General features: G+C 36.9%; 1 protein-coding gene across 4 annotated transcripts in view; it reads right to left on the bottom strand.

Moving 5' to 3' along the window:
* NELL2 (neural EGFL like 2) overlaps positions 1–26,014 on the bottom strand; it is a 449,663-nt gene that overhangs the window by 383,429 nt on the left and 40,220 nt on the right. The window contains exon 1 of one of the 4 annotated variants that reach the window (XM_039461605.2): positions 354–619. The exons of 2 other annotated variants lie outside the window; for them this stretch is intronic. The gene's annotated coding sequence lies outside the window, so the exon portion shown is untranslated. Of the gene's footprint in view, positions 1–353; positions 620–26,014 lie in introns of those variants that run through there. One more of the 4 variants, XM_074403165.1, reaches the window with a different exon arrangement.

A 26,014-nucleotide genomic window follows, 5' to 3' on the forward strand; every position in this document is an offset into this window, starting at 1 on the left:
GGGCGGCCCCGCACCCGCCCGTCCTCCCCGCCGCCCGAACCCGTTGTAAAGGCAGAGACAATGGGGAGAGCTCCGCGAGACGCGCGGAGAGACTGCTCCTCCGGGGAGGGAGGGGCGGGTCGGGAGAGGCGGGGTGAGGAGGAGGGAGGGGCCGCCGAGGGCGCGGTGGGCGCTCCGCCCTGATCTCCCGCACGGGCTCCTCGTGGCCAAACCCGGTCCAGCGAGCCCCGGAGCCGTTGCAGCCTCAGCTCTTCTCTCTCCCTCTCTCCATGACCCGGGCAATGCCAACCCCCTTTCGGGATCAAAAGCTCTAAATCCAAGGTGCTAGGTTGATGGGCGGTCTTTGCCCTCACCCCTCGATTTCGGGCGCGTGTCTTGAAAGGAGAGAAAAAAGACCACCCAGCCGCAAGAGGCAATGCCGGAACGAGAAGCGCTCGCCTGCCCTTTAGGCAAAGAAGGGAAGCCCACGTGCACTCGTGCACTGAGCTCCGGAGCAGCACCTGGATGCAGGGCACTCCCCCTCCAGGGCTTGCGGAGGAAGCCTACCAAAACACACTCGACTGCCGAGGCGGAGCTGGGCAAAGTAGATAGAGACTGGCGGAGACGGATGGAGAGCCTGGGAAGCCCCGGGAGTCCTGGTAGAGAGATTCCCTGCCCGGGGCGGGGCGCTGGAGAGCTTTCCCGGGCGCAGCGAGCGCAGAGAACTTGGCCAGCAGGTGCTGGACAGCTCCGGAACCCAGCGCGCCCCCTGCCTAACAGCGCGGAGAGCCGGACTGCGGCTCTCCCGGACCAACAGACAGCAGAAGGCAAGGCGAACTGAGCCAGGGCCAGTTCACGCCGAAATATCTACCTACACAGGAGAGATGAGGAGAGAGAGAGAGAGAAATAAATAAGGTACATAAATAAATAAATAGATAAATAAGCAGAAGGAGGAGATGGAGCCCAGGCGAGAGAGAAGAGCCATCCCACTATTGACTGACTACACTCATGCAGGCTCTACTTGCCCTTCACCATGTATGTCCGGGACCACAACAGTGGGGCCATTTCAGATCCATTTTTCAGCAGGCAAAAGTATGTTCAAGATCAATGGCACCTATTTTTTAACATAGCCCTAGAATTTTGAGGTAAATTTTGAGGAATGACATTCAACTTTCATTTTGGAAAAGCGTTTCAGAAACCACTATAGTATTAATTTGTACAAAGATCAATTGGGTTTCTTAACCTTCCATGCAAACATGTGGGTACTGAATTCTCCAACTGGATACTACATAGCTACAGTTGGCAAAATGCCTACTGGGTAGTATGAACTCCCTGCAAGGCAAGAGTACAATGTACATTCTATCTATAAACATATAAATATCGATATTATAAAACAGGAGAATACATACTATGTTATATTATAGTGAAAGGGGTATTTTTAAGTCTGCCCTTAGAATGTTTAAAAGATTCAGAATTTGGGAGCTCTTTCAAATTAATTTTTAATTCTCTCATCAAATCTCCCATTTAATTCTATTTGTAACTTCCTAAAGTTTGAGAAATATTTCAGTACTTACAAGTGTTAAAGGATTGTTGTATGAAACTTCTCAAATTTGCAAAAATATGCCAAATAAATTAATATGATTTAATTAATCAATTAAGAGAAAATCATCAGAGAATTAAAGACCTTTCTACAGCAGTGCATCTAAAACATTAAATTGTAATAAGTATCTACAAAGGTTAAACAAAATAAATTTTAAATAATGTATTATTTAAAATGCTATTGTTAGAGAAAATAATAAAACATAAATATGCATATGCACATATATTTCCATATAAAAGTCCTCCTAACCAACCTGCATTCAACTAACTCATGAAAGTAGGGATGCTCTCCAATTTCTCTGACTTTCATCCATGATATGCTGAAAGCTGGTGGTTAATAGGCTTATGTCTAGTACCATACATACTTAGGCTCCCTTCAGAACAGTGGTATTTGATACCCAAAATAATTCTAGTAATTATTTGACCTAATTAGATAGTTGTTACAGCATCCATAGAAACTGATATAAGTACTGACCACATGAGGAAAAGTTCAGTCATATGGTTGACTCTAACGACCCCTAGAGCCCTACCTACCATATACACATATCAAAGCTAAGTAAAATGTCCAATTTTTAAATTCACAGATAAGCTTTAAATCAAGACAAAGAAAATCCCCAGGTGCTAGGGAAAAAAAAAACATAGTGGAAGATGGGCAGAGAAAGCAACAGCTGGTGCAAGAATTGGGAAAGGGTGGGACACAGGGATTCAGACTCAATCGGGACCCTAATAAAATAGAGTGGGATTTCAACATCCACATCAGAAGTGAAAATAGCAAATTTTGGAAGCCACAAAAGGTGACAATATTATTGATTCTTCTGATAAAAATAATAAGCATTAAAAAATTATACCTCCTACAAAAAGAAACTTTTGAAATGTTAAAACGTTGCACATTGGCCCAAGAAATGGCAAAATGCTTGCCAGCTGCACATGCCCTTGTGAAAAACCAACTCACCTATACTAAATGTCAAATCTCAAGCTTTGCCACTTGGCAGGTACAATGTCCAAAATCACACTCCTTGCTGGAATGGAAATTCTAAAATCAAAAAGTAGCATTAAACTTCCAGGGTCTTCTGAAGAAGCAAATATGAAACTTCTATTAAGTGGCTTTCTATGACCTCTGGTACACAAGAGGAAAATTACTGCCATGGCAATAATAATAATAATTGTCATTGTTATTATTATTACACTGAAATGAAAGACCATGAAAAAATAGTCAAGAAATATACACAGAGAGAGAGAGAGAAACAATTAGTATCTCATGAACTCAGGATATCAGAAAATAAAGTGACAGAAAGCATAAAATAAGAATGTTTAAGTGATTGGAGATATTTTTTTCTTTACTTTTTTTAAAATTTTACTTTAGGTTCTGGGGTACATGTGCAGATCATGCAGGGTTGTTGCATAGGTGCATACATAACCAGGTGGTTTGCTGCCTCTATTCCCACTTTGACTATATCCGGCATTTCTCCCCATGTTATCCCTCCCCATCCCCCACTGTCCGTCCCCTGCCCACCTCCCAACTGCCCCCAGTGTGTGATGCTCCTCTCCCTGAGTGCATGTGTTCTCATTGTTCAACACCCACCTATGAGTGAGAACATGCAGTGTTTGGTTTTCTGTTCTTGTGTCAGTTTGCTGAGAATGACGGTTTCTAGATTCATCCAAGTCCCTACAAAGGGCACGAACTCATAGTTTTTTATGGCTGCATAGTATTCCATGGTGTATATGTGCCACATTTTCTTTGTCCAATGTATCATTGATGGGCATTTGGGTTGGTTCCAGGTCTTTGCTATTGTACACAGGGCTGCAATGAACATGTGTGCATGTGTCTTTATAGGAGAATGATTTACAGTTCTTTGAGTATATACCCAGTAACGGGATTCCTGGGTCAAATGGAATTTCTATTTCTAGGTCCTTGAGATATCGCCACACTGTCTTCCACACGGTTAAACTAATTTACACTCCCACCAACAGTGTAAGAATGTTCCTATTTCTCCACATCCTCTCCAGTATCTGTTGTCTCCAGATTTTTTAATGATTGCCATTCTAACTGGTGTGAGATGGTATCTCAATGTGGTTTTGATTCGCATTTCTCTAATAATCAGTGATGATGAGCATTTTTTCATAAGTTTGTTGGCCTCATATATGTCTTCTTTTGAAAAGTGTCTGTTCATATCCTTCACCCACTTTTGAATGGGGTTATTTGTTTTTATCTTGTATATCTGTTTTAGTTCATTGTAGATTCTGGATATTAGCCCTTTATCACATGGGGAGACTGCAAAAATTTTTTGCCATTCTGTTGGTTGCCGGATTGCTCTAATGATGGTTTCTTTTGCTGTACAAAAGGTCTGAATTTTAATTAGATCCCATTTGTCTATTTTGGCTTTTGTTGCCATTGCTTTTGGTGTTTTAGTCATGAAGTCCTTGCTTATGTGTATGTCCTGGATGGTTTTGCCTACGTTTTCTTCTAGTGTTTTTATGGTGTTAGGTTTTATGTTTAAATCTTTAATCCATCTGGAGATAATTTTAGTGTAAGGTGACAAGAAGGGGTCCAGTTTCTGCTTTCTGCACATTGCTAGCCAGTTTTTCCATCATCATTTATTAAACATGGAGTCCTTTCCTCACTGCTTCTTTTTGTCAGCTTTGTCAAAGATCAGATGGTTGTAGATGTCTAGTGTTGCTTCTGAGGCCTCTGTTGTGTTCCATTGATCTATGTCTCTGTTTTGGTACCAGTACCATGCTGTTTTGATTACTGTAGCCTTGTAGTATAGTTTGAAGTCTGGCACTGTGATGCGTGATTAGAGATATTTTTTAAGTGATAGAAAAAAACAATGAAATAACAGAATTATATGAGAAAAGAGTAGGCATATCTCAAAAGAAACCAAATAGAACTTCTAGAAATAAAAGTATATTTTAAAATAATATCAAAAACCATTAGCTCTAATAAGCAGCAATAAAACAGTGCTGAAAATTAGTGACCAATAAAAATTAAAAACAAGAAGTCAGTTCGAAGAATATCACTGAGACTGCACCAAGACTGATAAAAAGAATGGAAAACATAAAGAAAACATAAATGTTATAATTAAAATGGCCAACACACAACTAGTTACAGATGTGGAATAAGATATTAGAAAGATAGAAGTATACAGTATTATAGATAACATTTAAACAAAATTTAAAAGTTTTCAAAAATTAAAGAATATCATGAGGTTCTAACTCTGGATAAAATTGATTAAGTACACTTTACCATCTCTCCCACTGAATACCATAAAACATGGACAAAACTATTTGAGGACTCTGAAAATTAAATAGTATCAGGCAAACTGGCAAAGAAAAACAGAGTTTGAAGTACTACCATACTGGCAGTGAATAATTTGTCTTTGTTTTGTTTTGTTTTGTTTTTGGCTATTCAACTGAAGCAGTAGGAATAGAAAAGTAACAAGTAAATCTGTAATTGGTTGTGACCAATTATTTGTAATCACCACTGCACTCAAACTAGCCAGGCAGTGATTACCAGCCATGTAGTGGTCTATTTCTTAGATCACTACCCAGGTCACAGGCTGGCCTCTGTGTTGTGCACTACAAAGTCTTGAAACCACATAAAAAGAAGACTAGTCAAAATCTTCTGTCTAGATTCAAATGGGTCAATTGTCTGCTTAACATTTTAAAAACCCAACATTCTCCATAGTACTTAACAAAATTCAGTGTTTTATAACATAATGTTAAAATATTCAGGTTATAATAAAAAAAACATTTGGCATATAGAGAACTAGGAAAACTTCAACTTACATGAAAAAAATATAATCAACAGATACAAATGCCAAAATTACACAGATATTGGAATTATCTGGAAAAGATTGAAGAAGCTATTATAAAAATGCTCTAACAAATAAACACAAATGCTCTTGAAATGAATTAAAAGACAGAAAATGGCAGCAAATACATAGAAGATATAGGGAAGAACCAAGTGGAAATTTTAGAGCTGGAAAACATAATAACTGAAATTTTTAAAACTCATTAGAACGGGCTCAGTAGCAGAATGAAAATGATAGAAAAAAAGAATGAGTAAGCTTGAAGACAAATCAATTAAAATTACCCAATCCAAACAACAGGAAGAAGACTTTTTTTTTTTTAAATGAACATAGCCACAGGAATCTGTGGGACAAAATGAAAAGAAAATATCACCAGAATTCCAGAAGGGGAGAAGAAAGAGTGCAGACTTTTTGTTGTTATAAGAAAGAATGGCCTAAGATGTCTCGAATTTCACAAAAGACATAATCTTACAGACTCAAGGAAGATATACCTAAAGGAATCTATGATCAGACATATTATAAACAAACTGCTGAAAACAATAGAAAAAGAAAACTATCAACAGAGAAAACAAAAATCCTAAAAGCAAAAAGAAAAAATGGCATTACATATAGGGAAACAACAGTTTGAATGAAAACAAACCATGGAGGCCCCAAAAAAGTGCAACTTTTTTTTCTAAGTGTTCAAAGAATTTTATCATCCCAGAATTCCATATCTGTTGAAAATACTCTTTGGGAATAAATAAATAAATATGAAAGAAAAACATTCTCAGATAAAGAAAATCTTTAAAAACTGATTGCTAGTAGACTTACTCTAAAGTAACTGCTAAAGAAAAAATGGCATTACATATAGGGAAACAACAGTTTGAATGAATATTCCTTCATTCAGGCAGAAGAAAAATAATACCAGAAAGACAACAGCATATCAGGAATGAAGAGTAGAAATGGTAAATATCTGGGTTAAAAGAAAAGTAGTATTCTTGAGTACCGTAAAATATGTTTGATGTTTATATTCTTTTTCCATTGCTGCTGTAACAAATTACCACAACTTTGATGTGTGTGTGTGTGTGTGTGTGTGTGTATGAAACATATATATTTGTGTGTGTATATATATACAAAAATGTATACGTGTATGTGTGTATATATATAAAAACATATATATGTTATACAACATATATATGCTATAAAAATGTATATATGTGTGTATGTGTATATATATGTTGTTTTATATATACACATACACACATATATACATTTTTTAATATATATAAATATATATAATATATAAAAATATATTATATATATTATATTTTATAATATAAGCATATATAAAATACAAAATTATATATAATAATAAAGAGATTGCTGTGTGTATATATATATATATATATATATGTAATGTGTATATATATACACGCACACATTTTTTTCTTGAGATGGAGTCTCACTCTGTCACACAGGCTGGAGGGCATTGGCACTGTCTCAGCTCACTGCAAACTCCACCTCCAGGTTCAAGTGATTCTCCTGCCTCAGCCTCCCAAGTAGCTGGGATTACAGGCAGGCACCATCATGCCCAGCCAATTTTTGTATTTTTAGTAGATACAGGGTTTCACCACATTGGCCAGGCTGTTCTCAAACTCCTGACCTCAGGTGATCCGCCCACCTCAGCCTCCCAAAGCGCTGGGATTACAGGCATGAACGACCACGCCTGACTATATACATTTTTTTTTTTTTTTTCTGAGACAGAGTCTCCTTCTGCCACCCGGACTGTAGTGTAGTGGTGCAATCTCAACTCATAGCAACCTCTGCCTCTGGGCTCAAGCAATGCTCCTGCCTCAGCCTCCCAAGTAGCTGGGACTACAGGTACATGCTACCATGCCCAGGCAATTTTTTTTTTTTTTTTTTTTAGTAGAACCAGGGTTTTACAATGTTTGCCAGACTGGTCTTGAAGTACTCATGTCAAGTGATCAAACCTGCCTTGGCCTCCCAAAGTGCTAGGGTTAGGGGTATGAGCCACCAAACCCAGACCACAAATTTATGATTACATAAATCCAAAGGTCGTAAGTCTGACACCAGGCTTACTAAGCTAAAATCAAAGAATTGACAAGACTATACTCCATTCAGAAGACTCCAGGCAAGAATCTATTTCTATACCTTTTTTAACTTCTATAGGGTGTCTGCATTCCTTGGCTCATTGCCAAGTCCTTCAATCTTCAATCTAGCAACAGCAGGCTAAGTCTTTTTCACACTACACTCTCTTTGGTTCTCTGACTACAGCTTAGAAAGGGCCTCTGCTTTTAAGGATTTATATTATTAGATTAGGACCCACTGGATAATCCAAAATAGTCTCCCCATCTGAAGACCCTTTGCCTTAATCACATGTTCAAGTCTCTTTCTATGTAAAGTAACATATTCACAGGTTCTAGGGATTAGGTTGCAGACATCTTTGGGAATTCATTCTCCTGGCTACCACAATGATTGAAAGAAAACATTTTAAAATTATCTAATGGAGTTTTAATATATGTAGATTTAATACATAAGACAAACACAACATAAAGATATGAGACTAAAGGAACCAATATAATAGTAAAGTTTCCACATTCCAATTGAAGTAATAACATATGAACTTTAAATAGATGATAAAAGTGAAGCATGTGTATTATAATTCTCTAGAACACCAACCTAAAATGCTATAATAAAGGTATAGTTAAAATATACAATAGATAAAATGGAATTTTAAAAAATATTCAAATAACTTGAAAGGAAGCAGAAAAAAGTTAAGCTAGGAACAGAAAATAGAAGGAACAAAGAAAAACAATAAAATAGTAGACCAAAATTCAAACATGTCAATAACTGCCTTAAACGCAAGTGGTCTAATCATAAGAAAGACTGAACTCATCAGAAGGAACTTGAAAAAATATAATCCCACTATATGTTGTTAAAAAGAAATCTAATTCAAATATAATGAGGTAAGTTAAAGGTAAGGATTAAAAATATATGTGAATTAAAAGAAAGTTGGGATTGCCATATGAATATTAGAAAAAGCAAACTTTAGAGTACAAAAAATTATCAGAAGATATACATTACATAATAATAAAATGGTTCACAATTAAGTATATATGCACAAAACAGCAAAGCATCGAAATACTTACCTAGAGAAAGAGTGAAAGAACTGAAGGAGGAAGTATACAAATCCACAATTCTATTTGGAAACGTTTGGATTCCTCTTTCACAATGAATAAAAATCTCCAGTCTTATAAAGTTTCAAGACTAAATTCCACCAAACATTTAAAGAAGAATTAATAGCAATTTTACAAAAATATTCCAGAAAACGAAGAGGAAACACTTCCTGAAACTTCTTATGACACTAGCCAAAACCAGACAAAGACTAGTTACAAAACAGAAAATAAAACTAGAACATAGACATTAAATTTACCCTTTGAACATAGTAAGTCCTAAACAAAGTATTAGTGAATCATATCTGGCAATATATAGAAAGGATAATAAACTACAAGGCGGGGTTCATTCCAGAAATGCAAGGTTGATTAAATATTTTAAAATCAATCAAGATAATCCAGCACATTTACAATCTAAAGGAGGAAAAACGTGATCATACCAACCAATGAAAAACTGATTTGACAAAAACACCTAGTCACATTAAAATAAATAATTCACTGCAAAGTAAAATAAAAGGGAACCTCTTCAGTCTAATAAAAAGCACCTAAAAATATACATCCAACAAGGCAACATTGTATTGGAGATTACATCCAATCCATCCAATGAGGCAATAAAAAGAAATAAAATGGCGGCGTGTAGTGGCTCACACATATAATACCAGCACTTTGAGAGGCTGAGGCAGACAGATCACCTGAGGTCAGGAGTTCAAGACCACCCTGGCCAACACGGCAAAACCCCATCTCTACTAAAAGTACAAAAATTAGCCAGGTGTGGTGGTGGGTACCTGTAATCCCAGCTACTTGGGAGGCTGAGGCAGGAGAATTGCTTGAGCCCAGGAGACTGAAGTTGCAATGAGCCAAGATCATGCCACTGCCCTCCAGCCTGGGGGACAAAGCAAGATTCTGTCTCAAAAAAAAAAAAAAAGGTAAAATTAAAAAGAAAAAGAAATAAAAGTTATTCACATTGAGAAGAAAGAAATAAATGTTTTTCTAAATGATATGGTCATCTACATTTAAAAATTCCCAAAGCATCTGGGAGAAAGCTACTAAAACTAGTAAGTGGTTTGGCAAGGTTGCCAAATACAAAGTCAATATACAGAAATCAATACTATTTGTATATCCTAGTAAGGAATAATTAACAATACAAATTTTTAAAAACATAATTGCTAACAGCATTAAAAGAAACAAAATACTTTTGGAGAAAAATGACAAAATATAGGCAAGATTTTACACTGAAAACTATCGAGCTTTATTAAGTGAAATTAAAGAAGACTTAAGTGGATAAAAAGATCTACATGCTCATGGATGCAAATATTTCACATTGTTAAGATATCAGTTATCTTCCTATTGATATAAAGATTCAAGAAAAACTCAATAAAAATCTTAGTAGGCTCTTTTGTAGCAATTGACAAACTGATTTTTAAATTTATATGGAAAACCAAATAAAACAGAAAAGTCAAAAAAATTATTTGAAAAAGAACAAACTTAGAGGATTCACACTGTCTGACTTCAATACTATACTATAAAGCTATAGATATCAAGACAGCATAGTTTTAGCATAAGGCTAGACATAAAAATTAATGGAATAAAGAGCATAGGAATAGACACATATATATTAGGCCTAACTGATTTTTTACAAAGATATCAAGATTTTTCAGTGGATAAAAGATAATCTTTTGATCAATTATGTTTGAACAATGAAACATTCATGTAAGAAGAAAGAAAGGAGGGAGGGAGGGAGGGAGGGAGGGAAGGAGGGAAGGAGGGAGGGAGGGAGGGAGGGAGGGAGGGAGGGAAGGAGGGAAGGAGGGAGGGAGGGAGGGAGGGAGGGAGGGAGGGAATAAGGGAAGGAAGGAAGGAAGGAAGGATGGAAGGAAGGAATTGAAGAGAGGGAGAGAATCCTCATCTTATCTTGCATCATATACAATAATCAACCTAACATAGATTATAAGCTTAAAAAGCTAAAACTATAAAGCTTTTAGAATAAAATTTTCATGACCTTGGTTAGGCAAAGATTTCTTAAGTAGGACACAAAATGCACATACATTAAAAGAAAAATCGAGAAATTATACTTTATCAAAATTAAAACTTCTAGCTTTTTGAAAGATCCCATCAAGAAAATCAAGCTATAAAAGAGGTGAAAATATTGAAGGACCTGTATTCAGATTATATAAATAACTCTTATAATTTATTAGGACCAAAAAAATCAATTTAAAAAGATGGCCAAATGTTTATTTTTGCACTTATTTTTTATTAATGCATAATAGATATACATAGTTTTGAGGTACATGAGATAATTTAATACACTGGTATAATTTGTAAAGATCAAGTAAGTGTACTGGGATATCGTCACCTTAAATATTTGCATTTTCTTTATGTTAGAACCATCCAAATTATTCTCTTCTAGCTATTTTGAAATGTGCAATAGATTATTGTAAACTATAGTCACCCTACTGATCTATGTTAACACCAAGTCTTATTTCTTGTATCCAATCATATATTTGTACCATTAATCAACTTCTTTTCATCCTCCCCTCCTGGCTAAACTTCCCAGCCTCTGATAAGCACCAATATATTTTCTGTCTTCATGAGATTTTTTTTAGCTCCCATATATGAGTGAGAACATGCAATATTTGTCTTTTTGTGCTTGGCTGATTCCACTTAACAAAATGACCTCCTACTTATAGAATATTACTCCACTGTTTATATATACTATGTTTTCATTATCCATACATCCAGTGATGGACACTTAGTTCGATTCATAGTTTGGCTACTGTGAATAGTGCTGCAATGAGTATGGGAGTGCTAAACCTTTTTGATATATTGATTTCCTTTCTCTTGGATAAATACCAGTAGTGGAATTGCTGTATCATATGGCAGTTCTTTTTCAGTTTTTGTTTGTTTGCTTGCTTGTTTGTTTTAGCAACAAGGTCTCATTATTATTGTCCAGGCTGGTCTCAAATTCCTGGGCTTAAGTGACCTTCATGCCTTGGCCTCCCAAAGTGCTGGGATTACAGGTGTGAGCTACCTCATCTGGCCCTTAGGGTTTTTTTTTGTTTTGTTTTGTTTGTTTGTTTTGGAGAAACCTCCATACTTTTATCCAAAGTTGCTGTAGCGATTTACATTTCCACCAAGGGTATATAAGGGTTCTCCTTTTTCTGCATCCTCACCAGTATCCATTATTGCCTGTCTTTTTTTTTTTTTTTTAAGTCATTTTAACTGGGGTGAGATACCAATCTCCTCAGAATTTTGCATTTATCTGGTCATTAGGGATGCTGAGCATTTTTCATATACCTGTTGGTCATTTGTCTGTGTTCAGATTTTTGCTGATTTTTTAAATCAGGTTATTTGTGTTTGGGAGGGATTATTTTGTGTGGGATTTTTTTTTTTTTTTTTTTTTTTTTTTTTTTTTTTTTTTTTTTTTTTTGCTATTGAGTTATTTGAGCTCTTTATATTCTGGTTATTAAACCCTTGTCAGATGGGTAGTTTGCAAATATTTTCACCCATTTTTTGAGTTGTCTCTTTCATTTTGTTAATTGTTTCCTTTGCTGTGCAGAAGGTTTTTAGCTTGATACAATCCCATTTGCCTAATTTTGCTTTGGTTGCCTGTGCTTTTAAGGTCTTCCACAAAAACTCTTTACTGAGACCAATATCCTGGAGCATTTGCCTAATGGTTTCTTCTAGTAGTTTCATAGTTTCAGTCTTAGAGTTAAGCCTTTAATCCATTTTGATATGATTTGATTTTTGTGTATGGTGAGAGATAGCAGTCTAGTTTCATTCTTCTGCATATAGTTACTCAGTTTTCCCAGAACCACTCATTGAAGACTGTCTTTTCCCCACTGTATGTTCTTGGCACCTTTGTTGAAGATGAAGTGGCTCAAAATGTGTGGCTCTATATCTGGATCCTCTACTTTGTTCTATTGGTCTATGTATCTGTTTTTATGCCAGTATCATACTGATTTGGTTACTGCAGCTTTGTAGCAAATTTTAAAGTCAGGTAGTGTGATGCCTTCAGTTTTGTTCTTTTGGCTAAGGATTGGTTTAGCTATTTGAGGTCTTTCGAGGTTCTAAGTAAATTTTAGGATTTTATTTAAATTCTGTGAAAAATGAACAGTTGGTATTTCTTTTAGAAAGATAAACTACTTGACAAACCTTTAACTGGTCTAAGAAAAAAAAGGAGAGAGGATCCAAATAAATAAAATCAGAAATGAGAAAGGAGACGTAACAAATTAGACAACAGAAATGCAAAAAATGATTAGAGACTATCATGAAAAACTATACACCAATAAACTGGAAAACCTAAAAATAAAGAAAAAAGTTTAAAATTAAGAAGCAATATATCAAACTAGGAATGATTAAGTATGATATAAAAAAGAATAGTAAGCAGGATAAAATAATTTTTATAGCAAAGGTGCCTTTCCATACAAATCATATTCTTATTCACTTGCTGACAACAGGAAGTATAAGGGATGCCCTATTTGGAACATGGGAGAGGATTAGGTTTAGTCAGCATTCTTTGTATTCACCAAAGAATGTTGTGTGAATGTGTGAATGTGAAGTCACTTATACAACTGCACTAAAATTTAAAAAAAAAATTTTTTTTTAATAAAAGAAATGTTGCTTCAAAGACAGTTCTAAAAGCAACATGGCAAAAAGAAACAAGCTTGGAATTTAGGAGCTCTGGGGGTCGAGGCCCTGTCCCTGCCTTCCTAAGCCAGACATAAATTCCCTGTACCTGTTATCAGAGTTACATAATAACTAATGCCTATCTATCCAAAGACTGCTGGGGGTTACCTTGCCACGCTGTGCATGAATGCTAGTTCTTCCGTCGTTGTTATGTTACATTATGCCACAACAGAATTGGCCTATTTTTATCACTCCCTCTTTGTGAGGCCATTATCAAACTGCAAAATAATGGTAATTTAAATCAGTCCATAGGAATAGGCAATGAAAAAAGAACTGGAAATGTGAATACAGTTTACCAAATAGTACTGTAAGAGAACTGAAAATGTGAAAAAGGTTTACCAAGTAGCTCTAGTGACCTTTACTAGTTAGAAAAATATGTATAGCATTCCAGGCACAGGACTGACTTACTGGCTTATCATATGCATTAGTCTCCAAAAGCCATGAGTCATCAGTTCAAAAGCTTATCCCACCATGCAGCCCTTATTTTTAACTGCCAATAGACAACCAGAGTGAGCACTGGCTGCTTTTTCAATACACTGGGATACTTAATGTTCATCTGAATAGAATGAAGCATCCACATGGTCCCAGCTGGTGAGCTGGCTTCTGGCCCTGTTTAAGGTTTTTTATTAAAGGATAGTGTTTTGACTATCATTAGGGGACAAGTGACCCTTTTGTGAAAGGCTAAATGCCAGAATATTCTTAGTGATATCCAGAAATCAGTTTTACTTACATCAGATTTTTTTCTCTTCATCCTGTAACTTATATCCAGAAAAAATAAATTATAGATGTCATTAAAAATTCAATTTTCAAAGGAAGATTTTTATTTGATTCTGCTTCTGCTACCAGCGAAAATAATTCTCTTTTTTAAGACTATATATAGTCCACACCTTAAAGAAAATTTATTAAGTTCAGTCCTCAGGATGCAATAATTCAAAATCTTTCCTGACTCATCATATAACTCTTGCTATTACTCAGTGACTGCCATTGGAATTTTCTTTTTGATGACCATGTAGTTGCTAGATGGAAAGCTTACGCCAGGTTTCCCAAATGCATGTCTTGAGAACAAGGATAAGTTTATGTTAATATCTTAAAAGGCTGGCAGGGATCCAGATTCAGCGTTAGTTCAGCCAGAGTGTTCACATGTATCACTCAGTCCTCTGACAGGAATAAATGCCCCAAGAGCTTTGTCACTCTGCTGGAACCTCCCTCTATCTCCAGCTTTATTTACAGTCTTGGCCAAAGGCTGGAGCTGAGAATGCAAACGTAAAGAAAGAGCTGCTGAGTGAGCAGGTAAATAAACGTGGGAGTGGCACAGGTGCTGTTCAGGTCATCCTCACCATTGCCCTATGCAAGCTCGCTCTAGGTATTCACAGCACTAAGTACAGGATTTGCTAGGAAGAATGGCCATCATTTAGGATCATATAATAGGAAAACATGATAAGTTCTCATTTTGCAAACCAAGACACAGACAAGTCAAGCAATCTGTTCAAAATCACACAATTAATTAATTTCAGAGTAGCTCTTAAGCCTTGTTCTGCTTTGTTGATTTATTCAAGAGATATTTGTGGAGGTGCCTCCACAGTTGATTCTCAAAACTCCTTCTCTATAGCTGTCTCCCTTTTAAAAAGCTGCTAGAAAACTTAATCTAGTGAATTCCAGGCTTAGTCGATCATTTCTATGTTTTTATTCAGGTCACCTCGAGTTTAAAATCAGTTCAAAATTTCTCCCTCCATATCACTGCCCCCAAGCATTCATATATTTATTTCTTCTTTCTTTCTTTCTCTTTCTTTCCTTCCGTCCCTTCCTTCCTTCCTCCCTCCCTCCCTTTCTTCCTTCCTTTCTTTCTTTCTTTATTTTCTTTTCTTTTTTGACAGAGTCTCACCCTGTCACCCAGGCTGGAGTGCAATAGCACATCTGGGCTCACCGCAATCTTCACCTCTGGGGTTCAAGCCATTTTCCCACCTCCCTCCTGAGTAGCTGAGATTACAGCCACCCACCATCATGCCTGGCTAATTTTTGTATTTTTGTAGAGACAGGGTTTCACCATGTTAGCCAGGCTGGTCTTGAACTCCTGATCTCGGGTGATCCGCCGCCTTGGCCTCTCCAAGTGCTGAAACTACAGGCATGAGCCACCACGCCCAGCCAGGTTTGTACGTTTTGTTATGATAGCGGTGGAAACCGCATCTTCTCTGTCGCTGCCCCTCCAGGTTAAGGTATGCTACTAGTGTCCACATTCCCCCCTATTCTTTGGTCAGCTGCCCCCTTATGAGGTGTTTCTCACTCAAAGGACACCATACTTGTTCTCCATGCCCTGCCATTATGGCCACAGCTTTTTTAGTTTACTGGGCCTGCCAGCTAGTCAAATAACAATTTCAAATATACTGGCACCCAAATAGTCCAGAAGAGAGGTCTGGACTATCCTAGAGATGATAACTAAGGCCATGGGAGCAGATGTCACTAAAATTCTCCACACCCCAATCCCTAGCAGATTCATATAGAATATGCACCCTCTAGTAATGTTCTTGTAGTTCTTCTGCAGGATGTCTCCATAAAGGGTCCTCTGCTCTTGGTTCACATGCTGCCACTGCTGAATCTCTGGCCCACTGGGACCATATCCCTTAGGAGTCAAGATCTTCCATGTTATTGTTGCATTTTTGAATTTGTATTCATTCTTAATTTTTTAAGTGGTTAGATGTTATTCTCTTTAAACTTTTTCTTTTTATTTCTAATGCTGATTTTTTATTCCTCCTGTGGGTCATGACTCTGTATAGAAAAGGGATTTTTCTACCTTTCTCACTAGACTAAAAGCCTTGTAAGAACAAAGCTTGTGTCTACTTTAGTCATATGATTAAGAGCCAAGCATAATGCCAGGCAGAAAATTGAAGCTCAATGCATTCATATTTGTTTAATCAAGTTGAAACTGAATTTCCTCTCTCTCTTCTTATTTAATTGTGTAGAATATGGTTCCATCCCCTGCCTTGAGAGGATCTCAGAACAATATGTTTTGCTAATTATGCAAATACATTTATCAAATATATAGGTAAAGTACCCTCTAATTTAAAGACTGAGGATTTGTTTTCAAACACATCACAGTAATGAAATGAGCCTATTCCAACAGTATATTCATGGTGCTATGGTTTCCTTTCTAACCCTGGTGATTGCTTCACACTGGGTAAGACATCTGGTTAAGTTGAGAGGCTGTCATCCAGAGAGAATATGTGCATGGTTGGGAGTAGAATTTCCTTACATCTTTTTAAAGACATGAGAATTTGAAAATGAAATCATTGTGTAAAGATCAATCTAGGAAGGTGCATGCGTGAACAGTTCAGTGGAATGACTTGAGTAGAGGTAGAAATGTCAGAATGACAGCATCCCAGGCTTCTACTTCCAATTCTGCCACTGTCCAACTGGACAGGTCAAAGAATCCTCTCCTTCACCACCAACATGCTACCAGCATCATGATTATCATAACAATATCTAACGCATACAAAGTGCTTACCAGCTTTCAAGCCCTGTGCTTAAAAGTTTTCATGGATTATTTCCTTTAAACAGACATCAAAAATAGCCCTATGTGATAAATCTTCTTCTTATCAAACTATTACTGATAAAGAAACCAAATACAACATTAGAACACAATTAAGCTTTGCATTTATTTTAACAATCTCAGTCCAAGACCCAAACTATTTTTAAAAATCATAATCCAACACAGGATGTTAAACTCATTTGGAAATTCACATACCAAAGAAACTGTGATTCACAATACTCTATCAGTCCACACAGTCGTTTCCTATAGCTGCCATAACAAATTTCCACAAACTAGGTGGCTTTACACAACAGAGATTTATTCTCTTACAATTCTGGAGGTTAGAAGTCTGAAATTAGGTAATGGTAGAGTCATGTTCCCTGTGAAGCTCCTAGAGAAGGATCCTCACTTGCCTCTTCCTGCTTCTGGCAGACCCAGGAATTTCCTGGTTTGTGGCAGCATAATCCATCTCTGACTCCATGACCCAAATTCTCAATCAGTTCTTTCTATAGAACTCTTTGAGCCTCAATTTTCTCTCCAATTTTCTCTATCAGAGATTAACTACATCAAGTTCTTTTCAATTCTGAAATTTTATTATTCTAAATAAAACATAGCCAAATTAACCCTTAATATATTTAGAAATATATATGTATATAACCACATAATCATGATTTTGCCAATAATAATTTCACATAAAAGATCAGCCCTCACTTAACTAACAAGTGTTTACATTATTTTAAACACTGCTAAATTAAGTATATCTGGGATCTGGCTGGTATCTCTTTACTACTCAGAGAGGGTAGAGGAAGAGTTTGTGGCTTCCTCATTGACTCCTGCATATCAGGAGTCACTGCAGAGCAGGCACCTGTTCTGTCTTAAACCAGACTGACTACAGGATTTGAGGTTAGCTGTGTTCCTGTGCCCAGTACCTAAGCAGGCATGACAGATGGGGTCCTCCAATCCTTCTAATTTTGAATGTCCATGTAACATCCTAAATGATGAGAATAAGAGCTATCATTGAAGAGGTTTCTTCCTGCCCTTAGGACAGTATCCAAAATCCTAAACTTGGCCTACAGAAGTGCTTTCCCAAACCATCTGTGGTGACAGACTAATTTTTTATAAATCCCTAATGCATTTTGAATCAACCGATTACAGATTTTTAAATTTATGTTTATAAAATATAATAAAATTAAATTCTAGAAAAATAAATGAAAAAGACATACAATCTCAACAGACCCCAAACTGCTTTTCAATACATCTACTTAGAACAAATATAACAGGAAAAAATTAGAGAAATTGTACACATTGCTCAATGAAAGTTCATATTTAGGAGATTAAAATGGAGAATTGCTAATTATGCTCATATTTTTTGTCATCCATTATCATAAAAAACAAAAAGTAATAAAGCAAATAGCAAGTCCCTGTATCAAATAGCAAGTCCCTATATCACACACTTTGAATGAACATTGTGTATATCAATAGTTGAGCTTGTTTTTCTGCTTGTTAACTTACCTAGGTTGACTTGATGACAATGCTACTCTCAAGGGTTAATATACATCTATGTTTTGTTTTATTAACAATCACAATAGAGAAACTTGTCTCACATAAGCAAATTGACAGAAATGGAAGAAAAAAAATGACAGCAAGCTCAGGATATTTATTTTAAATTTTTATCTAAAGCGAGGTAAGTGATGCTGTATTTTCAAACTCCATCTTTAATTTTGTGTCATTAAACAGTTACAACAATTATTCTGTCATCATGATTAAATTTGTTTTAAAAATTGAAAAGGATGATGAATCCACTATTTTCTCATGCATGCATCTTCTTTTGATAAAAAGTAAAATTCTAAACATTTTATCAAATATATAAGGTGCTCAAAGATATGTCTCACAGACGTGTGATGCCAAGATGCTAAATTATCTCATCCATAATTTTTGTAAAATTACAGAACATGTCATAACAATTTATAAAAATTATTCTTCCCTGCTTCTCTCAATGTTACCCTTGAGTTTTACCTATTATTGAAAAATATTTCGCATTTCTTCCTTGCATCCATATATTTAGATAATAGAAAACATCAAAGATGTAAGATTTATACATGCTGCCCAAATTCACCACTTGAAAATGTTGGAATAAAACTGATTTCTTTTCTTGTAGAAAGACAAAGAGTTTCTTCTGTGAGTCAAACATTCTCAACAGAATGTTCTCCCTTTACATGCATCATAACTTAGTATGCGAAAAATAGCTTGTGATTAGCTTTTGCAACAATCATATCATCCACAAAAAAAGAGAATTCTTTAGGATTTAACACATTTGATTAGTTGGAGTTGGCCAGGACAAAAAAGACAGGAAGTAGAGATTCTAGAGGAAGCCCGGTGGAGAAAGGAAATAATCTCTGTTAGCCTTTCCCTTCCACACCTAGAGAACTCTGCAGGTCGGTATTTTGCTATGGTGCGAGAAGAGCATCGGTTTCCCAGGGTGAGTGAGTGGCAACTCTGGTCAAAGGATTATATGTTGAGACAACAACAATTTAGTAAGGAGCCATTAGTTTAATTAAAAGGAACAAAATGCAAGAGTTGAAATGCAAAGAGGAAATCTATATTTGGATCTAAGATTTATATTTATCTTAGCTTTATTTAAATTCATTTTTTATTTTCTGCTTCTATTTATATAGTAGATTAGTATTCACACTGATAATTAAATAAAAAATATTTTCACGGATAAATGTAAAATGACAATTTGGTCTAAATGCTACTACAAACACATGGAGGGATGATTTTGTTAAGTGATTGTGACCATCTCATGTAGCTGAATTAGAAGCCCCGAAGTCATAGTTCTTAAAAGTTTATAACCCATGTTTCTATTATACACATACACTAAGGAGATTCTGATTTGTATCCACATGAACAAGATTTTTGTTGAGGCTTTTTTTCCCCTGCATTTATATTATGAAATCATATACCACCCCCTAACTTTAATTGGGTATCACCACTACCACTGCCCGAGGGCACATCCTTCCACCTTGAGGTTCACAGCCTAAAGAAATGGTTTCTTTCTTTAGTGGCATTATGTCAAACGCAAAGATGGAGTGCATAACTGAATTACATTATCATCGAACACATTTACGCTGATAAAAACTCAGTTTACCAATTAATAAGCCTTAATTATATACATTCCTCAATAAAATACATTTGCTATGTTTGGTTTTATGATGTGTTATAGTCTGATTATTTAGACTAAGGAAAACAAAGCATTTTGGAGGATAAAACATTATGAAGGAAGACAAAAAGCAAAACAGTCAGAGATTTCCATGTAGGTCAAAGTAGTTAAAATAGTGATCATTCAGTAATACAAGAAGAGGGGCTATCAGAGAAGGTCTCAGTTTGGCTAAATTAGAAAGCAAAGAGTTGTCATTTTTAAAGTCTAAAAGTTGTGCCACTTTACAAAAATCATCAAACTAAGCAATTCTTGATGGTTGCTAAATATATATGCTAGTGTAAGCTAATATGAAATACATTGCAAAGTTTAAAAAAAGAAGAAAATGTATATTTTAGTTCAAGATATCCAGCTGAGGTAAGCTCTATAGGCTTCCTTAAATAGCTAATGGGAAATTTCTAACATCTCCAACTATTAGTTAAGTGTCCTTTATTAACAAATGAAAGATACTAACATAATTTTTAAGATTTAATTAAAATAAACCAACATTTCTTAAAGAAATTCTATGGCCAAGGTATACACAGGATTATTGCAAGCTAAAGTGGTATATATCTCTAAGGGCATATGACTTTAAGGAACATATAAACTAGTCTTGAAGATATATGTATATATATGAAAAATATTCATTAAAGCAATATGTAATTGATTTTACAAGAAAAGTATATCACTTAATGTACTAGAGGAGCACAGAAAACAAAAGCAATAGATTAACTAAGTGGAATACCAGAGAAATTGTCAGAGGAGGGAGTGTCTGACCTCCCCTGTGAAATATGTTTGTTTTGAAAGGGCAGATGAGGAATATTCCAGATAGATGACACATCAGAAGTAAAAGTTTACTCCCTGTCTAAAGAATGAAAGTCTACTTTAGATGCATGAGATGGACAAGTCAAAGATATGGATAGACAGGCAAGATAAGCCCTCAGCTATGAAAACTAGTGATTCTGGACTTTATTTTGAAGATAATAGGAAAACAATGAAGTTTTTAAACACAGGAATGACTCAATCAAAGGGGAACTTTAAAATGTGTGTTAGTCTTTTGTGCAAATAAATACTAAATCTACTGGTATCTATACAGTGCTGGTAAAGCAAATGTTTTAAAAAAGCTGTGATTCTCTCAAATTTAACAAGATGACTGTCAGTGATAATCACCTGCTGAGGTTAGTAGAATACCTGTCAGGATTGCCAGATCACAGAACGCAATGCAGAAACTGATCATAACATTCTCAGAAACCACAGAAAACTAATGAATGTTTATACTTACAAAATAAGATGTGGTAAAGAGGAGTGTGTTCTAATGTTAAAACTTAGCATCTTGGATTTCCTGGCAAGATGGCTGAATAAGAATTGCTCCAGTCAGCAACTCCCAATGAGACCAATGCAGAAGGCGGGTGATTTCTGCAATTCCAACTGAGGTACCGAATTCATCTCACTGGCACTGGTTAGACAGCGGGTGCAGCCCACAGAGGGTGAGCAGAAGAAAAGTGGGGTGTCACCTCAGCCAGGAAGTGCAAGGGATCAGGTAACTCTCCCCCTGCTAGTCAAGAGAAGCCATGAGGGACTATGCCATGAGGGGGTAGTGCTATCCTGCCCAGATACCATGCTTTTCCCATGGTCTTCACAACCCACAGACCAGGAGATTCCCTCAGGTGTGTACACCACCAGGGCCCTGGGTTTTAAGCACAAAACTGGGCAGTCTTTTGAGCAGATACCGAACTAGCTGCAGAAGTATTTTTTCATACCTCAGTGGCACCTGGAATGCCAGCAAAACAGAACTATTCACTCCCCTGGAAAGGAGGCTGAGGCCAGAGAGCTGAGTGGTCCTGCTCAGCGGATCCCACCTCCACAGAGCCGAACGAGTTAAGATCCATGGCTTGAAATTCTCACTGCCAGCACAGCAGTCTGAATTCCACCTGGGAAACGAGCTTGATGGGGGGAGGGGCATGCACCTTTACCGAGGCTTCAGTAGGCAGTTCTCCCCTCACAGTGTAAACAAAGCTGCTGGGAAATTCAAACTGGGCAGAACTCACCACAACAAAGCCGCTGTAGCCAGACTGCCTCTCTAGATTCCTCCTCTCCAGGCAGGGCATCTCTGAAAGAAAGACAGCAGCAGCCCCAGTCTGGGGCTTATAGATAAAACTCCCATCTCACTGGGACAGAACACCTGTGGGAAGGGGCAGCTGTGGGCACAGCTTCAGCAGACTTAAAGGTTCCTGTTTGCTGGCTCTAAAGAGAGGAGTGGATCTCCCAGCACAGCTCTCAAGCTCTGCTAAGGAGCAGATAGCCTCCTCAAGTGGGTCTCTTATGTCAGTGCCTCCTTACTGGGAGACATTTCCCAGCAGGGGTCAACAGACACCTCATAAAGGAGAGCTCCAGCTGGCATCTGGTGGGTGCCCCTCTGGGATGAAGCTTCCAGAGGAAGGAGCAGGCAGCAATCTTTACTGTTCTGCAGACTCCACTGGTGATACCCAGGCAAACAAGGTCTGGAGTGCACCTCCAGCAAACCTCAGCAGACCTGCAGAAGAGGGTCCTCACTGTTAGAAGGAAAACTCAACGGAAAGCAATAGCATCAACATCAACAAAAAGGACACACAAAAAAACCCCATCCAAAGGTCACCAGCATCAAAGACCAAAGGTAGATAAATCCATGAAGATGAGGAAAAACAAGCACAAAAACGCTGAAAAATGCAAAAACCAAAATGCCCCTTTGTCTCCAAAGGATCACAACTCCTCACCAGCAAGGGAACAAAACTGGATGGAGAATGAGTTTCATGATTTGACAGAAGTAGGCTTCAGAAGGTGGGTAATAACAAACTCCTCCAAGCTAAAGGAGCATGTTCTAACCCAATGCAAGGAAGCTGAGAACATTGATAAAAGGTTAGAGGAACTGGTAACTAGAATAACCAGTTTAGATAAGAACATAAATGACCTGATGGAGCTGAAAAACAGAACACAAGAATTTCATGAAGCATACACATGTATCAGTAGCCAGATCAATCAAACAGAAGAAAGAATATCACAGATTGAAGATCTACCTAATGAAATAAAGTGTGAAGACAAGATTAGAGAAAAAAGAATGAAAATGAAAAAAAATAAAGCCTCTGAGAAATATGGGACTATGTGAAAAACCAAACCTATGTTTGATTGGTGTACCTGAAAGTGATGGGGAGAATGGAACCAAGTTGGAAAACAACTTCAGGATATTCTCCAGGAGAACTTCCCAACCTAGCAAAACAGGCCAACATTCAAATTCAGGAAATACAGAGAATACTATAAAGACACTCCTCTAGAAGACACATAATCATCAGATTCAAGGTTTAAATAAAGGAAAAAATGTTAAGGGAAGTGAGAGAGAAAGGTCAGGTTACCCACAAAGAAAAGCCCATCAGACTAATAGCAGATCTCTCTGCAGAAACCCTGCAAGACAGAAGAGGGTGGGAGCCAATATTCAACATTCTTAAAGAAAAGAATTTTCGCCGGGTGTGGTGGCACAAGCCTGTAATCCCAGCACTTTGGGAGGCCGAGGTGGGTGGATCATGAGGTAAAGAGATCGAGATCATCCTGGTCAACATGGTGAAACCCCATCTCTACTAAAAATACAAAAAACATTAGCTGGGCATGGTGGCACGTGCCTGTAATCCCAGCTACTCAGGAGGTTGAGGCAGGAGAATTGCCTGAACCCAGGAGGCGGAGGTTGCGGTGAGCTGAAATCGCGCCATTGCACTCCAGCCTGGGTAACAAGAATGAAACTCCATCTCAAAAAAAAAAGAAAAGAAAAGAATTTTCAACCCAGAATTTTATATCCAGTCAAACTAAGCTTCATAAGCAAAGGAGAAATGAAATCCTTTACAGACAAGCAAATGCTGAGAGATTTTGTCACCACCAGGCCTGTCTTACAAGAGTTCCTAAAGGAAGCACTAAATATGGAAAGGAAAACCAGTGTAAGTCACTGTGAAAACATCCCAAAATGTAAAGACCATCAACACTATGAAAAAACTGCATCAACTGACGGGCAAAATAACCAGCTAGCATCATAATGACAGCATCAAGTTCACATGTAACAATATTAACCTTAAATGTAAATCGGCTAAATGCCCCAGTTAAAGACATAGACTGGCAAGTTGGATAAAGAGTTAAGACACATCAGTGTGTTGCAATCAGGAGACCCATTGCATGTGTAAAGACACACATAGGCTCAAAACAAAGGGATCGAGGAAGATTTACCAAGCAAATAGAAAACAAACAACAACAAAAAAAAGCAGAGGTTATACTCCTAGTCTCTGACAAAACAGACTTTAAATGAACAAATATGTAAAAAGACTAAGAAGGACATTAAATAGTGGTAAAGGGATCAACACAACAAGAAAAGCTAACTATTTTAAATATGTATGCCCCCAACAGTAGCACCCAGATTCATTAAGCAACTTCTTAGAGACCTACAAAGAGACTCAGACTCCCAAACAATAATAGTGGGAGATTTAGCATCCCACTGTCAATATCAGGCAGATCAACAAGACAGAAAATTAACAAGAATATTCAGGACTGGAACTCAGCTCAGGACCATGCAGGCCCAATAGACATCTACAGAACTCTCCACCCCAAATTGATAGAATATACATTATTCTCAGCACCACATCACACTTATTCTAAAAATGACCACATAATGAGAAGTAAACACTCCTTAGCAAATGCAAAAGAACAAAAATCATAACAAAAAGTCTCTCAGACCACAGTGCAATCAAATTAGAACTCAGGATTAAGAAACTCACTCAAAACCATACAACTACATGGAAAATGAACAACCTGCTCCTGAATGACAACTGGTTAAATAACAAAATTAAGACAGAAATAAAGAAGTTCTTTGAAACCAATGAGAACAAAGACACAATGTACCAGAATCTCTGGGACGCAGTGAAAGTAGTGTTTAGAGGGAAATTTGTAGCACTAAATGCCAACATAAGAAAGTGGGAAAGATCTAAAATCAACACCCTAACATCACAATTAAAAGAACTAGAGAAGCAAGAGCAAACAAATTCAAAATCTAGCAGAAGACATGAAATAAGTAAGATCAGAGCAGAACTGAAGGAGTTAGAGACACAAAAAACTATTCATAAAATCAATGAATCAAGGAGGTGGTTGCTTGAAAAGATTAACAAAATAGAAAGACCACTAGCCATACTAATAAAGATAAAAAGAGAGAAGAATGATAAACAATAAAAATGATAAAGAGGATATCACCACCGACCTCACAGAAATACAAACTACCATCAGAAAATACTATAAATACCTCTACACAAATAAACTGGAAAATCTAGAAGAAATGGATAAATTCCTTGACACATACACCCGCCCAAGACTAAACTAGGAAGAAGTCAAATTCCTGAATAGACCAATAACAACTTCTGAAATTGAAAAAGTAATTAATAGCCTGCCAAACCAAAAAAAAAAAAAAACCCAGGACCAGACGAACTCACAAATGAATTCTACCAGAGGTACAAAGAGGACCTGATGCCATTACGTCTAAAGCTATTACAAACAATATAAAAAGAGGGACTCCCTAACTCATTTTATGATGCCAGCATCATCCTAATACCAAAACCTGGCAGAGACACAACAATAAAGGAAAATTTCAAGCCAATATCCCTGGTGAACATCGATGCAAAACTCCTCAATAAAGTACTGGCAAACCAAATCCAGCAGCTCATTAAGAAGCTTATCTATCACAATCAAGTTGTGATTGTGAATGATTGCATCCCAATCATTCCTGGGATGCAAGGCTGGTCCAACACACGAAAATCAATAAACATAATCCATCACATAAACAGAACCAATGACAAAAACCACATGATTAACTCAATAGATGCAGAAAAGGCCTTCGATAAAATTCAACACCCTTTCATGCTAAAAAACACTCAATAAACTAGGTATTGATGGAACATTACCTCAAAATAATAAGAGCTATTTAAGACAAACCCACAGACAATATCATACTGAATGGGCAAAAGCTGGAAGCACTTCCTTAGAAAACTGA

Source organism: Saimiri boliviensis, chromosome 7 (genome assembly GCF_048565385.1).
Source record: "Saimiri boliviensis isolate mSaiBol1 chromosome 7, mSaiBol1.pri, whole genome shotgun sequence".
Classification (NCBI taxonomy): domain Eukaryota; kingdom Metazoa; phylum Chordata; class Mammalia; order Primates; family Cebidae; genus Saimiri; species Saimiri boliviensis.